Raw genomic sequence first — 16,382 nt, 5'->3', positions numbered from 1 at the left:
CCCCCTCCCCATATCCTCAAGTCCATTCTCTAGTAGGTCTGTGTCTTTATTCCCGTCTTACCCCTGCCCTTAAAATATTTTAAGGGTCCAGACTCCTTGGTGGCGGGGGAGGGGGGGTGTGCGGAATGTTACAGCAGGCAGGTAGCTAGATACAAGCAGAGAAAGGGGGGAATGGGCCAGGTGTCAGGAAACCACATATCTTGTCAACAACAGGGGTCCTTGGGCAGACAGAGGAAAGCAGGAACCTCCAGACTGACAGGAAACCACACATTTGGGGGTGATAAGTGTCCTGGAGGCAAAGGAAGGTGGGAAAAGGCAGGAATCTCCAGCGTCTGAATGTAACCTTTTGCTCACTATGCCCTCATTACAATAAAATTAGCCTTGCAGATAAGAAGTTCCCATCATGCACCACTGCTGTGACACTTCCCATCAAGGCTAAATGAGGACACAAATCCCTCCTCCCCTCGGGAAGGTGGAACTGGCATGAAAATCAGGGAATACGACCCCCAAACTCCTCCCTCCCCAATGAATGTTCTGTCCCTTCATTTCTGCCCCCCACATAACCAGCTTGCCAAAGAAACTCAGCGCAGCTACTCACTTGAGCCTGCCTGCTCTCCCTTTGAGAGCATACTATCACTGTCAATAAGAAGGTTGAGGGACTTCCCTGATAGTCCAGTGGTTAGGACTCTGCGCTTCCACTGCAGGAGGCACGGGTTTGATCCCTGGTCAGGGAACTAAGATCCCACAAACCACACGGTGCAGCCAAAAAAAAAAAAAGAAGAAGAAGCAGAAGGTTGAGAGGGGTTTGGGGCCCCATGGCAAGTTTTTGTAGCTTCGGAGGAATGTCACCAGGATAATTAGCAAGAAAGAGTAATTAAAAACAACACAAATGCCAAAGAAGAACAATAAGAAAGGCTGGCCATTTTTCCAGTCTGAGTTACAGTTCCTTATGTCTCTGCTGTTGTTTGGAATGAGTGAACCACACTGGCAAGTAGATGAAAAAGCCATAGGAGGTCACACAGTCACAACAGTCAGCAGCAGAACAATGGAGAGGGGAGAATAAGCCTAACCCAGGAACAAAGGAAAGGACCACAGGCAAAATGGAATTCCCTCCATTAATCACAAGAGTCTTTGCTTCTTTCTTCCCCGTGACACACCATTTCCCCCCAAATCTGAAAATGATATCTAAGAATAAAATGTGCACTTTAGTCTGGAGTCATTTTGTCTTCCACCAGAGGACCGGCCACCCATGGAAACGGGAGCAGAGGCAGGGGGAAGGGAAGCTGCTGGCTTTGCTCTCCTACGGGAGAGGGGCAGCTGCTGTCACAGACACCTCCACTTCAGTGAGAAAGGGATAACCCCAATCAGAGCTGAAGAGAGCTTCTGCTATAGCCAATGACTGGTGAGAAAAAAGTTAAGTCCCATATGTCTCCTACCTGCAAGAATATTATTTCAATATATAATTCAATTCTTTATTCCCTCAGCTTCTCCACTACCAATTTTTCATAAGATGTATATATACCAATATATGTAATAATGAATAGGTATGGCCTATGATTTGAAGCATATAAAGTATAATATTTATTAAAATATTTCATATTTATACAATAAAATATATATTCATTTATTCAACAAATAAATATGAATACATGTAATGAATGGGGCGTGGTCAGCTCTTCCCTAGCCTTGCTTCAAATCTTTACTGATGTTTGTACTTAACAAAGCAAACAAACAGTTTGAAATAAATCATGAAACCTTTCGGGGATATAGCCATGTCAAAGAATACTGATTTATGGGACGAGATGGATGCAATATATGGCTAAGTTTAAAACTAAGTCTATCACTAAGGCTACAAAACAGCATGTCACAGTGTGTGACTTTTAGTTAGAGTTATCTATTCATTCATCCCTTCAACAAATGTGTATTGCCCATCTACCAGCTGCCAATCACTGTTATACTCACAAAGATCCTTTGGCCTTAAATAGTTACATTCTAGAAGGGGGTCTGGGGGAAGCAACCTGGCAATAAACAATAGATGGAATTAAATAAGTATGTTCTCCAGTATGTTAGAAAATCCTGAATTCTGTGAAGGAAAGCAGAGTGGGGCAGACTAAGGAGGCCCAGAAGTGGTGGGTTTAAGGAAGTGTGGAGTGGGTTTTGGATCTAAATAGGGCTGTCAGGCTGGGCTATTTTGAGAATGTTAGATCTGAGCAAAGACTAGAAGGTGAGGGGTATTTAGGGAGATGGTCCTAAGGCAGGAGATAGATGGGCTCCAGGCTAGACGTTTACAACCAGCCCCCTGTTTACACTTCGAGATAGAAATAACAACAGGAACAAGGTAAATAGCTGGACTTTGTCTCCAGTGAACACTTTAAAATAACAATCATGGCAGGGGCAGAGAGGAGCTAAACCCTGCTTGGGTAAAAGATCAAGACATCACGTATTTCTCATCCTTGGGGCCAGGGAGGCCTTGACTGCACATGCACAGAAAGGCTCCTCGGGGGTCCAAAGGGGGGGGGGGCTGAGTCAAAGAACAAAGCAAGACGATTAGCCAGATGGAAACAAAGACCGGGAAGACTACCCCTCTATAAATGATTTAAACTTCCCAAAGGCGCGACTTTTCTCCGAGCTCACCTGTGCATCTGTCGGCAGGTACTCTGCTTTTGTAATAAACACCTTTCGTTCCTCTCTACCTTCCGTCTCCTTGTCAGAATTCTTTTTTTCAAGGCAGACAAGGACAGGAGCTCAGACTAGCCACTGGCCCTCGTTGTCCCGTGGTTAGGATTCGGCACCGTCGCTGCCACGACCAGGGTTCAATTCCGGGTCAGGGAACTAAGGTCTCGCTTCCAGCTGCTGCTCACTGGTGTCTCTCGGGAATCAGTCGCACTTGGGAAAGAGCCAGGACAAGGGCCTGAAGATACAGTGTGCCTGGAGCGCATAAGTGACAGCAATGGGGCCAGGGGGCGCTCATGCTGGAAGAACAAAGAGCAGAAAACATGTCAGAAATGGATGAGGAGGGCAGATCCTGGGAGTTTTATAAGACACTGTGTAGTAGTATTATTTCCGTATAAACACTAGAAAAGTGTAAGCCAAAAAGGTTGATTTTTTTTTCTGAGTGACAGGATGACAAATACTTCATGCTTTCTACGTACTTTGCTTTCCAGCTATATCGAAATATCATTGATATACATCACTGTATAAGTTTAAGGTGTACAGCATAATGGTTTGACTTACACATATTGTAAAATAATTACCACAACAAGTTTAGTTAGCATCCATCATCTCATACTGATACAATAAAAAGGGAAAGCAAATAAATTCATTTGTACTATTTTTTTTAGATTCCACAAATAAGCAATATAATATGATATTTGTCTTTCTCTGTCTGACTTACTTCACTTAGTGTGATAATCTCTAGGTTCATCCATGTTGCTGCAAATGGCATTATTTCATTCTTTTTTATGGCTGAGTAGTATTCCACAGTATATATGTACCACATCTTCTTTATCCATTCCTCTGTCAACAGACATTTAGGTTGCTTCCATGTCCTGGCTATTGTAAATAATGCTGCTATGACCATTGGGGTGCATGTATCTTTTTGAATTATGGTTTTCTCCAGAATATGCCCAGTGGTATTGACATATACATGCTACTGTATATAAGACAGATAACTAATAGATACCTACTGTATAGCACAGGGCACTCTACTCAATACTCTGTAATGACCTATATGGGAAAAGAATCTAAATAAGAGTGGATACATCTACATGTATAACTGATTCACTTTGCTGTACAGCAGAAACTAACAGAACATTGTAAACAAGCTATACTCCAATAAAAAACACATTATTTTAAGGGAAAGCAAAAAAAGACAAGAAAGATTTTTTCCTTGTGATGAGAACTCTTAGGATCTACTCATTTAACTTCCCTGGACAGTTGACCTGTGACCGACATGGGTTTGAACTGTATGATCCACTTATAAGCAGATATTTTTCCATAAATATACAAAAATAAACATGTAGAATATCATGTGCAAGACTTGAAGTGAATAGCCTGTTTTACATAGGCATAAGGTGAGTGGTATTTAATATAAAATGAATAATGTGTTCGTTTTCTTACTGTTTTATAACTTTGCTTTCAAAGAATTAGGGGGCTTCCCTGGTGGTGCAGTGGTTGAGAGTCCGCCTGCCGATGCAGGGGACACGGGTTCATGCCCGGGTCCGGGAAGGTCCCACATGCCGCGGAGCGGCTAAGCCCGTGAGCCATGGCCGCTGAGCCTGCGCGTCTGGAGCCTGCGCTCTGCAACGGGAGAGGCCACAACAGTGAGAGGCCCGCGTACCACAAAAAAAAAAAAAAAAAAAGAATTACATTACCGTACAGTATGTCTCTCTCTTGTAATTGGAGAAATTGCATTATCCGCCTATCATCACAGGTAAGTGGTTTTTTTAAATGTAACAATGTTTCCATTACTATATTATGAATATGACTATAATACTGTATGCCATAAAAATTTTACAATGATTCATTCATCAGTGTACAGGCGAGGCTACTGTGAAACAATTGATTACACTAGGCTACCATAAAGCAATCATGTTGCTACTGCTTCAATATCAATGCATGAATTGATATACCTCTAAATAAACATAAATTTATTTTTCACATTACCTTTTCACTTTGAAGTTTAGTGTTAGTCATAAGCATAAAGTCTACAGTGTATTGCATCACATAAGACAATATTGCTGTAGGTACTGACACACAGGTGATCTATCTTGTAGACAGACACAAACCTAACAGTATCAATAAATACAGTGCAGTACTGTAAATGTATTTTCTCTACCTTATGATTTTCTTAATAACATTTTCTTTTCTCTAGCTTACCTTGTTATAAGAATACAGGATATAATACATATAACATACAGAATATGTGTTAATCAACTGCTTATGGGATTGGTTAAGCTTCAGGTGAATAGTAGTGTATTAGTAGTTAATTTTTTAATTTATTTACTTATTTTGGGCTGTGTTGGGTCTTCGTTGCTCATGGGCTTTCTCTAGCTGTGGAGAGCGGGGGCTACTCTTCGTTGTGGTGCGCAGGCTTCTCATTGTGATGGCTTCTCTTGTTGTGAAACACAGGCTTTAGGTGTGCGGGCTTCAGTAGTTGTGGCATGCAGCCTCAGTAGTTGTGGTGTACAGGCTCTGCAGCTGTGGTGCACGAGCTTAGTTGCTCCGCAGCATGTGGGATCTTCCCAGACCAGGGATCGAACCCATGTCCGCTGCATTGGCAGGCGGATTCTTAACCACTGCACCACCAGGGAAGTCCTGTAATTAAGTTTTTAAGGAGTCAAAAGTTACATTTAGATTTTCCACTGTGTGTGGGGGGGTAGGCGCCCCTAACCCCTGCATTGTTCAAGGGTTAACTGTATATTATATAGCAGTGTTAACCATAGTCATCATGCTGTACATGACATCCTAGTGCTTATTTATCTTATAACTGGAAGTCTGTACCTTTTGACCACCTTCCTCCAATTATGTTTCTTTGTGTACTGGTTTCACAATTAGATAAAGAAGGAAAAGATATATCTGATAAGGGGTTAATATCCAAAATATATAAAGAACTCATACAACTCAATAGTTTAAAAAAAAACAATTAAAAATGGGCAAAGAACCTAAACAGACATTTTTCCAAAGGTATATAAAAGGCCAACAGGTACATAAAAAGACGCTTAACATCACTAGTCATTTGGGAAATGCAAATTAAAACCACAATGAGATATCATCAAAAAGACAAGAAATAACAAATGCTGGTGTGGATGTGGAGAAAAGGGAACCCTTGTACACTGTTGGTAGGAATGTAAATTGGTGCAGCCACTGTGGAAAACAGTATGGAGTTTCCTCAAAAAATTAAAAATTGGACAACCATATGATCTGGCAGTTTCACTTCTGGGACTATATCCAAAGGAAATGAAACCACTAAATCAAAAAGATATACGCACCCCCATATTCACAGCAGCATTATTTACAATAGCTAAAATACTTAGGAAGCAACCTAAATGTCCATCAATGGATGGACATCAATGGATGTCCATCAATGGATGAATGGATAAAGAAGTTGTGGTATATATGTAATGGAATGTTATTCAGCCAAAAAAAAAAATGAGGAAATCCTATCATTTGTAACAACATGTATGAAACTTGAAGTCGTTATGGTAGGTGAAATAAGTCAGAGAAAGACAAATACTGTATGATCTCATTTATATGTGGAATCTAAAAATGAAAGAAAGAAAAACAGAACAATACAAACAACAACAAAAAAAAACTCATAGAAAAAAATCAGACATGTGGTTACCTGAGGCAGAGGGAAGAGGGGGAAGTATTGGAGGAAGGTGGTCAAAATGTACAAATTTCCAGTTATAAGATAAATAAGTACTAGGATGCAATGTACCACATGATGACTCTGGTTAACACTGCTGTATAATATACATGATATTTGTTGAGAGTAAATCCTAGGAATTCTCACCACAAGAATTTTTTTCCCTTTTTCTTTTCTTCTTTCTTTTCTTTATAGTGTATCTATATGAGATGATGGATGTTAGATGAACGTATTGCAATAATCATTTTACAGCATATGTAAATCAAGCCATCATGCTGTACACCTTAAACTTATGCAGTGATGTGTGTCAATTATTTCTCAATAAAACTGGAGAAAAAACAAGTTTTTTTAAAGTATTGATGCCTGGCTCCACCCCCCAGACATGCTGATAAATATAATAGGATGCAACCCAGGCATCAGGATTTTTTAAATTTCCCCCAGGTAGTTTTATATGCAACAACAATTGAGAGTCCCTGGCATTCAAAGGGCCAAAAGAGGGCCCAATACCTGTGGGGAACTGGAAGAAAATGTAATGGGAGGAGTCAACAGATGCCAATTATATGCCAAATTTCCATACTAGGAAGTCTGGATATATATACATAGATAGATATAGAAAGAGTTAGAGATAGCTGATAGGTAAATGGATGGATGGATAGATAGGTAAAGTGATAGATAGATAGATAGATAGATAGATCTAGCTGCCTGTAAAAGTCTCATTTCTTGAATAGCTAATAGATATCTCAAAACTATGATGTAAAAATCCAAACTCCTGATTCCTACCCCCACCCCTACCAAAAAAAATCTCCTTTCCTCCTTAAGTCTTTCCCATCTCAGTAAGTCTCAGCTCCATCCTTCCTAAAGCTCTAGGAGCCGTCCTTGACGCTCACTATTTTAGGCATCCTTATTTAATCCTTACTCTTCAGTAGTTCTCTTACCTGAAGCTCTTGAGAGTACATTACTGCTGCTTATTGACCATGCTGACTCACAATGGTGGTACTGGGTTTCCTTATGTGCTTTGTAATTTTGTACTGTGAGCTCTTCAGGACTCTTTGGGACTCTCTTGGTGGGTATCTCATGCTATCTGGATGGAGGGTACTCCTCCTGAGAGGTTTTACATTTACTTTGCCAAAAGCCTACCTCTTTCACAGGCTCGGAGCTCTTTAACGTTAATTTATTGACTTGAAGTTTCCAGAACCATACAGCTAGAAAGATTTCAATCCCAACTCTGGGTGAGGATAGGGATATAGTTGTGAATTTTCAGGAAAGACTTTTTCTATCTAAAATCTAAATGAAGACATACAAATGTCCTTCAGACACCATTCTGCACCACTGGATAAGTTTTCTAGTGTGCATCTTCAAAGGCCCCAGCTTTCTGGGCTTCCCTGGTGGCACAGTGGTTGAGAATCTGCCTGCCAATGCAGGGGACACGGGTTCGAGCCCTGGTCTGGGAAGATCCCACATGCCGCGGAGCAACTAGGCCCGTGAGCCACAACTACTGAGCCTGCGCGTCTGGAGCCTGTGCTCCGCAACAAGAGAGGCTGCGATAGTGAGAGGCCCGCACACCGCGATGAAGAGTGGCCCCCGCTTGCCGCAACTAGAGAAAGCCCTCACACAGAAAAGAAGACCCAACACAGCCAAAAAATAAATAAATAAATTTATTTAAAAATAAAAATGCCCCAGCTTTCTATGGGGGTCTCAAATGCAGCCTTTAAACTCATAGAATTCCCAAGTCATTATCACCTATGCTTGTGTAGGTCCTCAGATGAACCTCTATGTGACTGAGACAAGGATTCCATGTTACCCTCTCCTGATCCCATTCCCAGGCTTACAGTGTGGTTTGGCTCTGGAGTTCAGTTTATACTTCATTTTTAGCCCATTGGAAATGTCCTTACATGTTTTCTGGCTCAGTTACACATTTTAAAATGATATCTTTTTATATTTCCTCTAACATGTGCAAGTGTTTTCTAGCAGGAAGCTTTCTGGGTAATCTGGTTTGCCATATTGCCAGAAATAGACATAGCAAGTGGTAGCACGATGCAATAAACATTAATAGGCTGTGTTAAAATGATGCACCTCAAACCTGAAGAAAAACCATTACGATTTTTCAGGGATTTATAAAATCATGCAACACTACATATGGAATTTTACAAAGTGTCATGAAATGTGGTAATAAATATTTAGAAGTTTCTTTTGAGGTTTCTCATTTTAAAGCAAAGGTATTTTACAAATCAGAGCCACATTCATTGGGGAAACACTTGTTCTGTCACAGTTAAAGACTGAAGTAATACCAAAAAAAGCATATGGTGAAACCCAAAATGTATATCTTTGTCAGCCAAATATTGTTGGATGATACATGGAAAGCATTACAGAAGAGTAAAGAAACAAATGTTGGAACAAATTACATAGTGTTGAAGGTTTGCTATATATTTGGATGAAGTACTCATGTTTCTTACACATTTCAGCTTATGGTATTTTCTGTATTCTGTTTCCAATAACAAAATACATGAAGAACTGTTTTTTGTGGGACACGACAATAGTGGACGAAATAATATTTTCCCTCAGTTATAAATAACTTCTTTTAGAAAGATTACAATACATGGAAAAGAGCAGGAAACTACTTAAATTGGAATTTTAGAAATTCCCAAGCAAAGGTACAGATAAAGTACCCCACATGAAATGCATTCCATCTATCATTCACAGGCAAGCTATTGGCAGCAAAGATGGTGAAGCCATAAGACAGCAAAGTGCTACAGGATGTCGTGGTGAGGCTAGACTTATAAAAACAAGACATTTTAAAAGGTAGGGGACTCTTTGCATTCTTGTAGAGAGGGTAACTTTCTTAGATCAGGTTCCCTGGGAAGCAGATTCTGAGAAAGAATATCACATAGAAATTTTATTGGAGAATGCCCTTAGGACCAACTGTGGGGAAGTGAAGGAGGCAGGATTAGGCAGAAGGAGAAATTGAACTGAGATGCAGTTCCCACAAGGTCCTCAACCAATCCCCTGCATAGCTCTGGAGCTGGGATGGCCCCTCAATGTGGTCCCATCTCGCCACAGGCTGGCCCAGCCCTTAATGCAGACCCGACCAGTTATTGAATGAGAGCTGCCTCTGGGAGGGGACGTGACCTTGGGTGAGGCATCTTTCTTCCACTGAGAGCTGTACCTAGAGGATGACCTGCCAGCCACCAACATGACATGAAGGGCTGGGGGAAGTGCCCCACGGCGTCCACCAAAGCCACCATGCAGAGGATTGAAGGAGAGACTGTGGCAAAATGCCTGAAAGAACTGGCCAACTGAAAGACGAGTTCTTCATTTGCCTCTTACAAAGAAATCAAGAGATCCAAGCTGACCTTGGCTATAGTGACAACTAGAAGACACAAGGATGTGACACACCACAAAAAATTCAGTCTAACAATAGACGAAAACATAACTACTTTTTTTTTAACATCTTTATTGGAGTATAATTGCTTTACAATGGTGTGTTAGTTTCTGCTGTATAACAAAGTGAATCAGCTATTCGTATACATATATCCCCATATCTCCTCCCTCTTGTGTCTCCCTCCCACCCTCCCTATCCCACCCCTCCAGGCGGTCACAAAGCACCGAGCTGATCTCCCTGTGCTATGCAGCTGCTTCCCACTAGTTATCTATTTTACATTTGGTAGTGTATATATATCAATGCTACTCTCTCACTTCGTCCCAGCTTACCCTTTCCCCTCCCCATGTCCTCAAGTCCATTCTCTACATCTGTGTCTTTATTCCTGTCCTACCCTAGGTTCATCTGAACCATTTTTTTTTTACATGTTGTTTCCAAAACTTATGTAGCCTAAAAATCTCTAATGCATGCATACTTAAGAAACCTAGAAAATTGTTTCAACTTGTGAAAAATCTTCAATAGTTTCAGTGCATGTTAAACCTAGATGTTAAACTCTTTCAAAAAGATACATGCACCTCAGTGTTCAGAGCAGCATTATTTACAGTTGACAAGGTATGGAAGCAACCTAAATGTCCATCAACAGATGAATGGATAAAGATAATGTGATATATATATATATATATATATATATATATATATATATATATAGTGGGATACTACTCAGCCATAAAAAAGAATGAATTTTTGCCATTTGCAGCAACATGGATGGACTTGGAGGGCATTATGCTAAGTGAAATAAGTCACACAGAGAAAGACAAATACTGTATGATATCACACATATGTGGAATCTAAAAAATACAACAAACTAGTAAATATAACAGAAAAGAAACAGACTCACAGATATAGAGACCAAACCAGTGGTTATCAGTGGGGAGAGGGAAGGGGGAGGGAAAATATAAGGGTAGGAGATTAATAGGTGCAAACTATTAGGTATAAAATAAGCTACAAGGACATATTGTAAAACACAAAGAATATAGCCAATATTTTATAATAACTGTAAATAGAGTATAACCTTTAAAAATTGTGAATCACTATATTGTACACTTATATAATATTGTACAGCAACTACATTTCAATTTTTTTAAAAAAAGAAAAAAAGACCTAAATGTTAAAACTTTTAAAATTATAAACCTCCAGTAGATAAAAATTTCCTAGTTATTTTTTAACAATAATATTTAAGTAATTTTGAATTAGCTTTAAACAATGAAAATTACAATTTAGAAAGCATAGTCAAAGATATGCTTTTTCCATTTGGATTAACATATTGTTGGAAGAACTTTTTCAACCATGACAGCCAATAAAATCAAGTATCTAAATAAATTAAAAACACAGACTTTTGAATTTCTACATGACAAAATGTTAAACCAGGTTTTTTAATTAAAGTATCTGATCATGCAATGATGCAAGGCTTAAATTGCATACATATTCAGAACCAGGATAATTCAGCAGCTCAAAGCTCCTGGGTTCCCACAATTCCCCAGTTGAAATGCCCATTCTCTTCTTTCTAGGCTCCAGCTCCTAGACTGTGTCTGGTTATCCTCCTTAACGCTTAGTATAGCAGCCTCCAAGCCTTTATCTCCATGTATCACCATCAGTAAAAAAATGTTTAAGCATGTAGCTCCTTTTATTTGTTTATAAATTATACACATGTTCTACACTACTGACAAATTATCTATCTTATGTAACATATACAAAAATACAAATTTAAACAGATAAGACAATTCTTGCCCAAAATGCATAAATTATGAAGAAACATCAGGCAACTCCAAATGAAGAAAGAGTCTCTAATGTAACTGGTATTTACTCTTCAAAAATGTTATGGTCCAGCTACATGTAAAAGAATGAAATTAGAACACTTCCTAACACCATACACAAAAATAAACTCAAAATAGATTAAAGACCTAAATGTAAGGCCAGACCCTATCAAACTCTTAGAGGAAAACATAGGCAGAACACTCTATGACATAAATCACAGCAAGATCCTTTTTGACCCACCTCCTAGAGAAATGGAAATAAAAACGAAAATAAACAAATGGGACCTAATGAAACTTCAAAGCTTTTGCACAGCAAAGGAAACCATAAACAAGACAAAAAGACAACCCTCAGAATGGGAGAAAATATTTGCAAATGAAGCAACTGACAAAGGATTAATCTCCGAAATTTACAAGCAGCTCATGCAGCTCAGTAACAAAAAAACAAACAACCCAATCCAAAAATGGGCAGAAGACCTAAATAGACATTTCTCCAAAGAAGATATACAGAATGCCAACAAACACATGAAAGAATGCTCAACATCATTAATCATTAGAGAAATGCAAATCAAAACTACAATGAGATATCATCTCACACCAGTCAGAATGGCCATCATCAAAAAATCTAGAAACAATAAATGCTGGAGAGGGTGTGGAGAAAAGGGAACCCTCTTACACTGTTGGTGGGAATGTAAATTGATACAGCCACTATGGAGAACAGTATGGAGGTTCCTTAACAAAGTGAAAATAGAACTACCATACAACCCAGCAATCCCACTACTGGGCATATACCCTGAGAAAACCATAATTCAAAAAGGGCCATGCACCACAATGTTCATTGCAGCACTATTTACAATAGCCAAGACATGGAAGCAACCTAAATGTCCATCAACAGATGATTGGATAAAGAAAATGTGCCATGTATATGCAATGGAATATTACTCAGCCATAAAAAGGAACGAAATTGAGTCATTTGTAGTGAGTTTGATGGACCTAGAGTCTGTCATACAGAGTGAAGTAAGTCAGAAAGAGAAAAACAAATACCATATGCTAAGGCATATGTATGAAATTTTAAAAAGCAGTACTGATGAACCTAGTGGCAGGGCAGGAATAAAAACACAGACGTAGAGAACAGACTTGAGGGCATGAGGGTGGGGGGAAAGGGGAAGCTGGGATGAAGTAAGAAAGTAGCATTGATATATATACACTATCAAATGTAAAATAGATAGCTAGTGGGAAGCAGCCGCATAGCACAGGGAGATCAGCTCGGTGCTTTGTGACCACCTAGAGGAGTGGGATAGGGAGGGTGGGAGGGAGATACAAGAGCGAGGGGATATGGGGATATATGTATATGTATAGCTGATTCACTTTGTTGTACAGCAGAAACTAACACACCATTGTAACGCATTTATACTCCAATAAAGATGTGAAAAAATATATATTTTGGACAAACAATATGGGGAAAAGTACTTCTTTAAAATTTTATTTAATTAATTTATTTATTATTATTATTTTGGCTGCCATTGGGTCTTTTTTTTTTTTTTGAGCACGTTATTTTTTATTTAAGAAGAACATTATATGGACTTATATACAAGTCACTCTATTAAACAAAAAAAAGGGCTGAGTAAGCCCCAATCTTTGAAAGGGTCTCTGCACTTACTATGCCCTCTTTGACACTAGGACCGAGTATACAATTGTTGGTAAAGTTCTACAAATCCAGCAAATTTTCGTATTTTCTTTTTTTTACAGAAGTATAGTTGATTTACACTATTGTGTTAGTTTTAGGTGTACAGCACAGTGATTTAGTAATTTTGCAGATTATATATATTTCATTATAGTTTACGGTATTTTCTTTTTTTTTTTTTTTTAAACATCTTTATTGGGGTATAATTTCTTTACAATGGTGTGTTAGTTTCTGCTTTATAACAAAGTGAATTAGTTATACATATACATATGTTCCCATATGTCTTCCCTCTTGCGTCTCCCTCCCTCCCACTCTCCCTATCCCACCCCTCCAGGCTGTCACAAAGCACCGAGCTAATATCCCTGTGCCTTGCGGCTGCTTCCCCCTAGCTATCTACCTTACTACGTTTGTTAGTGTGTATATGTCCATGACTCTCTCTCGCCCTGTCAAAGCTCACCCTTCCCCCTCCCCATATCCTCAAGTCCGTTCTCCGGTAGGTCTGCGTCTTTATTCCTGTCTTACCCCTAGGTTCTTCATGACATTTTTTTTCCCCTTAAATTCCATATATATGTGTTAGCATACGGTATTTGTCTTTTTCTTTCTGACTTACTTCACTCTGTATGACAGACTCTAGGTCTATCCATCTCATTACAAATAGCTCAATTTCATTTCTTTTTAAGGCTGAGTAATATTCCATTGTATATATGTGCCACATCTTCTTTATCCATTCATCCGATGATGGGCGCTTAGGTTGTTTCCATCTCCGGGCTATTGTAAATAGAGCTGCAATGAACATTTTGGTACATGACTCTTTTTGAATTTTGGTTTTCTCAGGGTATATGCCCAGTAGTGGGATTGCTGGGTCATATGGTAATTCTATTTGTAGTTTTTTAAGGAACCTCCATACTGTTCTCCATAGTGGCTGAACCAATTCACATTCCCACCAGCAGTGCAAGAGTGTTCCCTTTTCTCCACACCCTCTCCAGCATTTATTGTTTCTAGATTTTTTTGATGATGGCCATTCTGACTGGTGTGAGATGATATCTCATTGTAGTTTTGATTTGCATTTCTCTAATGATTAATGATGTTGAGCATTCTTTCATGTGTTTGTTGGCATTCTGTATATCTTCTTTGGAGAAATGTCTATTTAGGTCTTCTGCCCATTTTTGGATTGGGTTGTTTTTTTGTTATTGAGCTGCATGAGCTGCTTGTAAATTTTGGAGATTAACCCTTTGTCATTTGCTTCATTTGCAAATATTTTCTCCCATTCTGAGGGTTGTCTTTTGGTCTTGATTATGGTTTCCTTTGCTGTGCAAAAGCTTTGAAGTTTCATTAGGTCCCATTTGTTTATTTTTGTCCTTATTTCCATTACTCTAGGAGGTGGGTCAGAAAGGATCTTGCTGTGATTTATGTCACAGAGTGTTCTGCCTATGTTTTCCTCTAAGAGTTTGATAGTTTCTGGCCTTACATTTAGGTCTTTAATCCATTTTGAGCTTATTTTTGTGTATGGTGTTAGGGAGTGATCTAATCTCATACTTTTACATGTACCTGTCCAGTTTTCCCAGCACCATTTATTGAAGAGGCTGTCCTTTCTCCACTGTACATTCCTGCCACCTTTATCAAAGATAAGGTGTCCATATGTGCGTGGGTTTATCTCTGGGCTTTCTATCCTGTTCCATTGATCTATCTTTCTGTTTTTGTGCCAGTACCATACTGTCTTGATTACTGTAGCTTTGTAGTATAGTCTGAAGTCAGGGAGCCTGATTCCTCCAGCTCCTTTTTTCGTTCTCAAGCTTGCTTTGGCTATTCGGGGTCTTTTGTGTTTCCATACAAATTGCAAAATTTTTTGTTCTAGTTCTGTGAAAAATGCCAGTGGTAGTTTGATAGGGATTGCATTGAATCTGTAGATTGCTTTGGGTAGTAGAGTCATTTTCACAATGTTGATTCTTCCCATCCAAGAACATGGTATATCTCTCCATCTATTTGTATCATCTTTAATTTCTTTCATCAGTGTCTTATAATTTTCTGCATACAGGTCTTTCGTCTCCTTGGGTAGGTTTATTCCTAGATATTTTATTCTTTTTGTTGCAATGGTAAATGGGAGTGTTTTCTTGATTTCACTTTCAGATTTTTCATCATTAGTATATAGGAATGCCAGAGATTTCTGTGCATTAACTTTGTATCCTGCTACTTTACCAAATTCATTGATTAGCTCTAGTAGTTTTCTGGTAGCATCTTTAGGATTCTCTATGTATAGTATCATGTCATCTGCAAACAGTGACAGCTTTACTTCTTCTTTTCCGATTTGGATTCCTTTTATTTCCTTTTCTTCTCTGATTGCTGTGGCTAAAACTTCCAAAACTATGTTGAATAAGAGTGGTGAGAGTGGGCAACCTTGTCTTGTTCCTGATCTTAGTGGAAATGCTTTCAGTTTTTCACCATTGAGGATGATGTTTGCTGTGGGCTTGTCATATATGGCCTTTATTATGTTGAGGAAAGTTCCCTCTATGCCTACTTTCTGCAGGGTTTTTATCATAAATGGGTGTTGAATTTTGTCGAAAGCTTTCTCTGCATCTATTGAGATGATCATATGGTTTTTCTCCTTCAATTTGTTAATATGGTTTATCACATTGATAGATTTGCGTATATTGAAGAATCCTTGCATTCCTGGAATAAACCCCACTTGATCATGGTGTATGATCCTTTTAATGTGCTGTTGGATTCTGTCTGCTAGTATTTTGTTGAGGATTTTTGCATCTATGTTCATCAGTGCTATTGGCCTGTAGTTTTCTTTCTTTGTGACATCCTTGTCTGGTTTTGGTATCAAGGTGATGGTGGCCTCGTAGAAGGAATTTGGGAGTGTTCCTCCCTCTGCTATATTTTGGAAGAGTTTGAGAAGGATAGGTGTTAGCTCTTCTCTAAACGTTTGATAGAATTCACCTGTGAAGCCATCTGGTCCTGGGCTTTTGTTTGTTGGAAGATTTTTAATCACAGTTTCAATTTCAGTGCTTGTGATTGGTCTGTTCATATTTTCTATTTCTTCCTGATTCAGTCTTGGCAGGTTGTGCATTTCTAAGAATTTGTCCATTTCTTCCACATTGTCCATTTTATTGGCATAGAGTTGCTTGTAGTAATCTCTCATGA

General features: G+C 38.9%; 1 pseudogene; it reads left to right on the top strand.

Moving 5' to 3' along the window:
- LOC114890376 overlaps nt 1–16,382 on the top strand; it is a 39,922-nt pseudogene that overhangs the window by 11,144 nt on the left and 12,396 nt on the right.

The sequence above is a fragment of the Monodon monoceros genome, unplaced genomic scaffold (genome assembly GCF_005190385.1).
Source record: "Monodon monoceros isolate NGI ecotype Baffin Bay Population unplaced genomic scaffold, NGI_Narwhal_1 Super_Scaffold_11, whole genome shotgun sequence".
In the NCBI taxonomy this organism is placed as follows: Eukaryota; Metazoa; Chordata; class Mammalia; order Artiodactyla; family Monodontidae; genus Monodon; species Monodon monoceros.
Note: the sequence above shows the minus strand (reverse complement) of the source record. Positions and strands in the feature narration are given on the sequence as shown.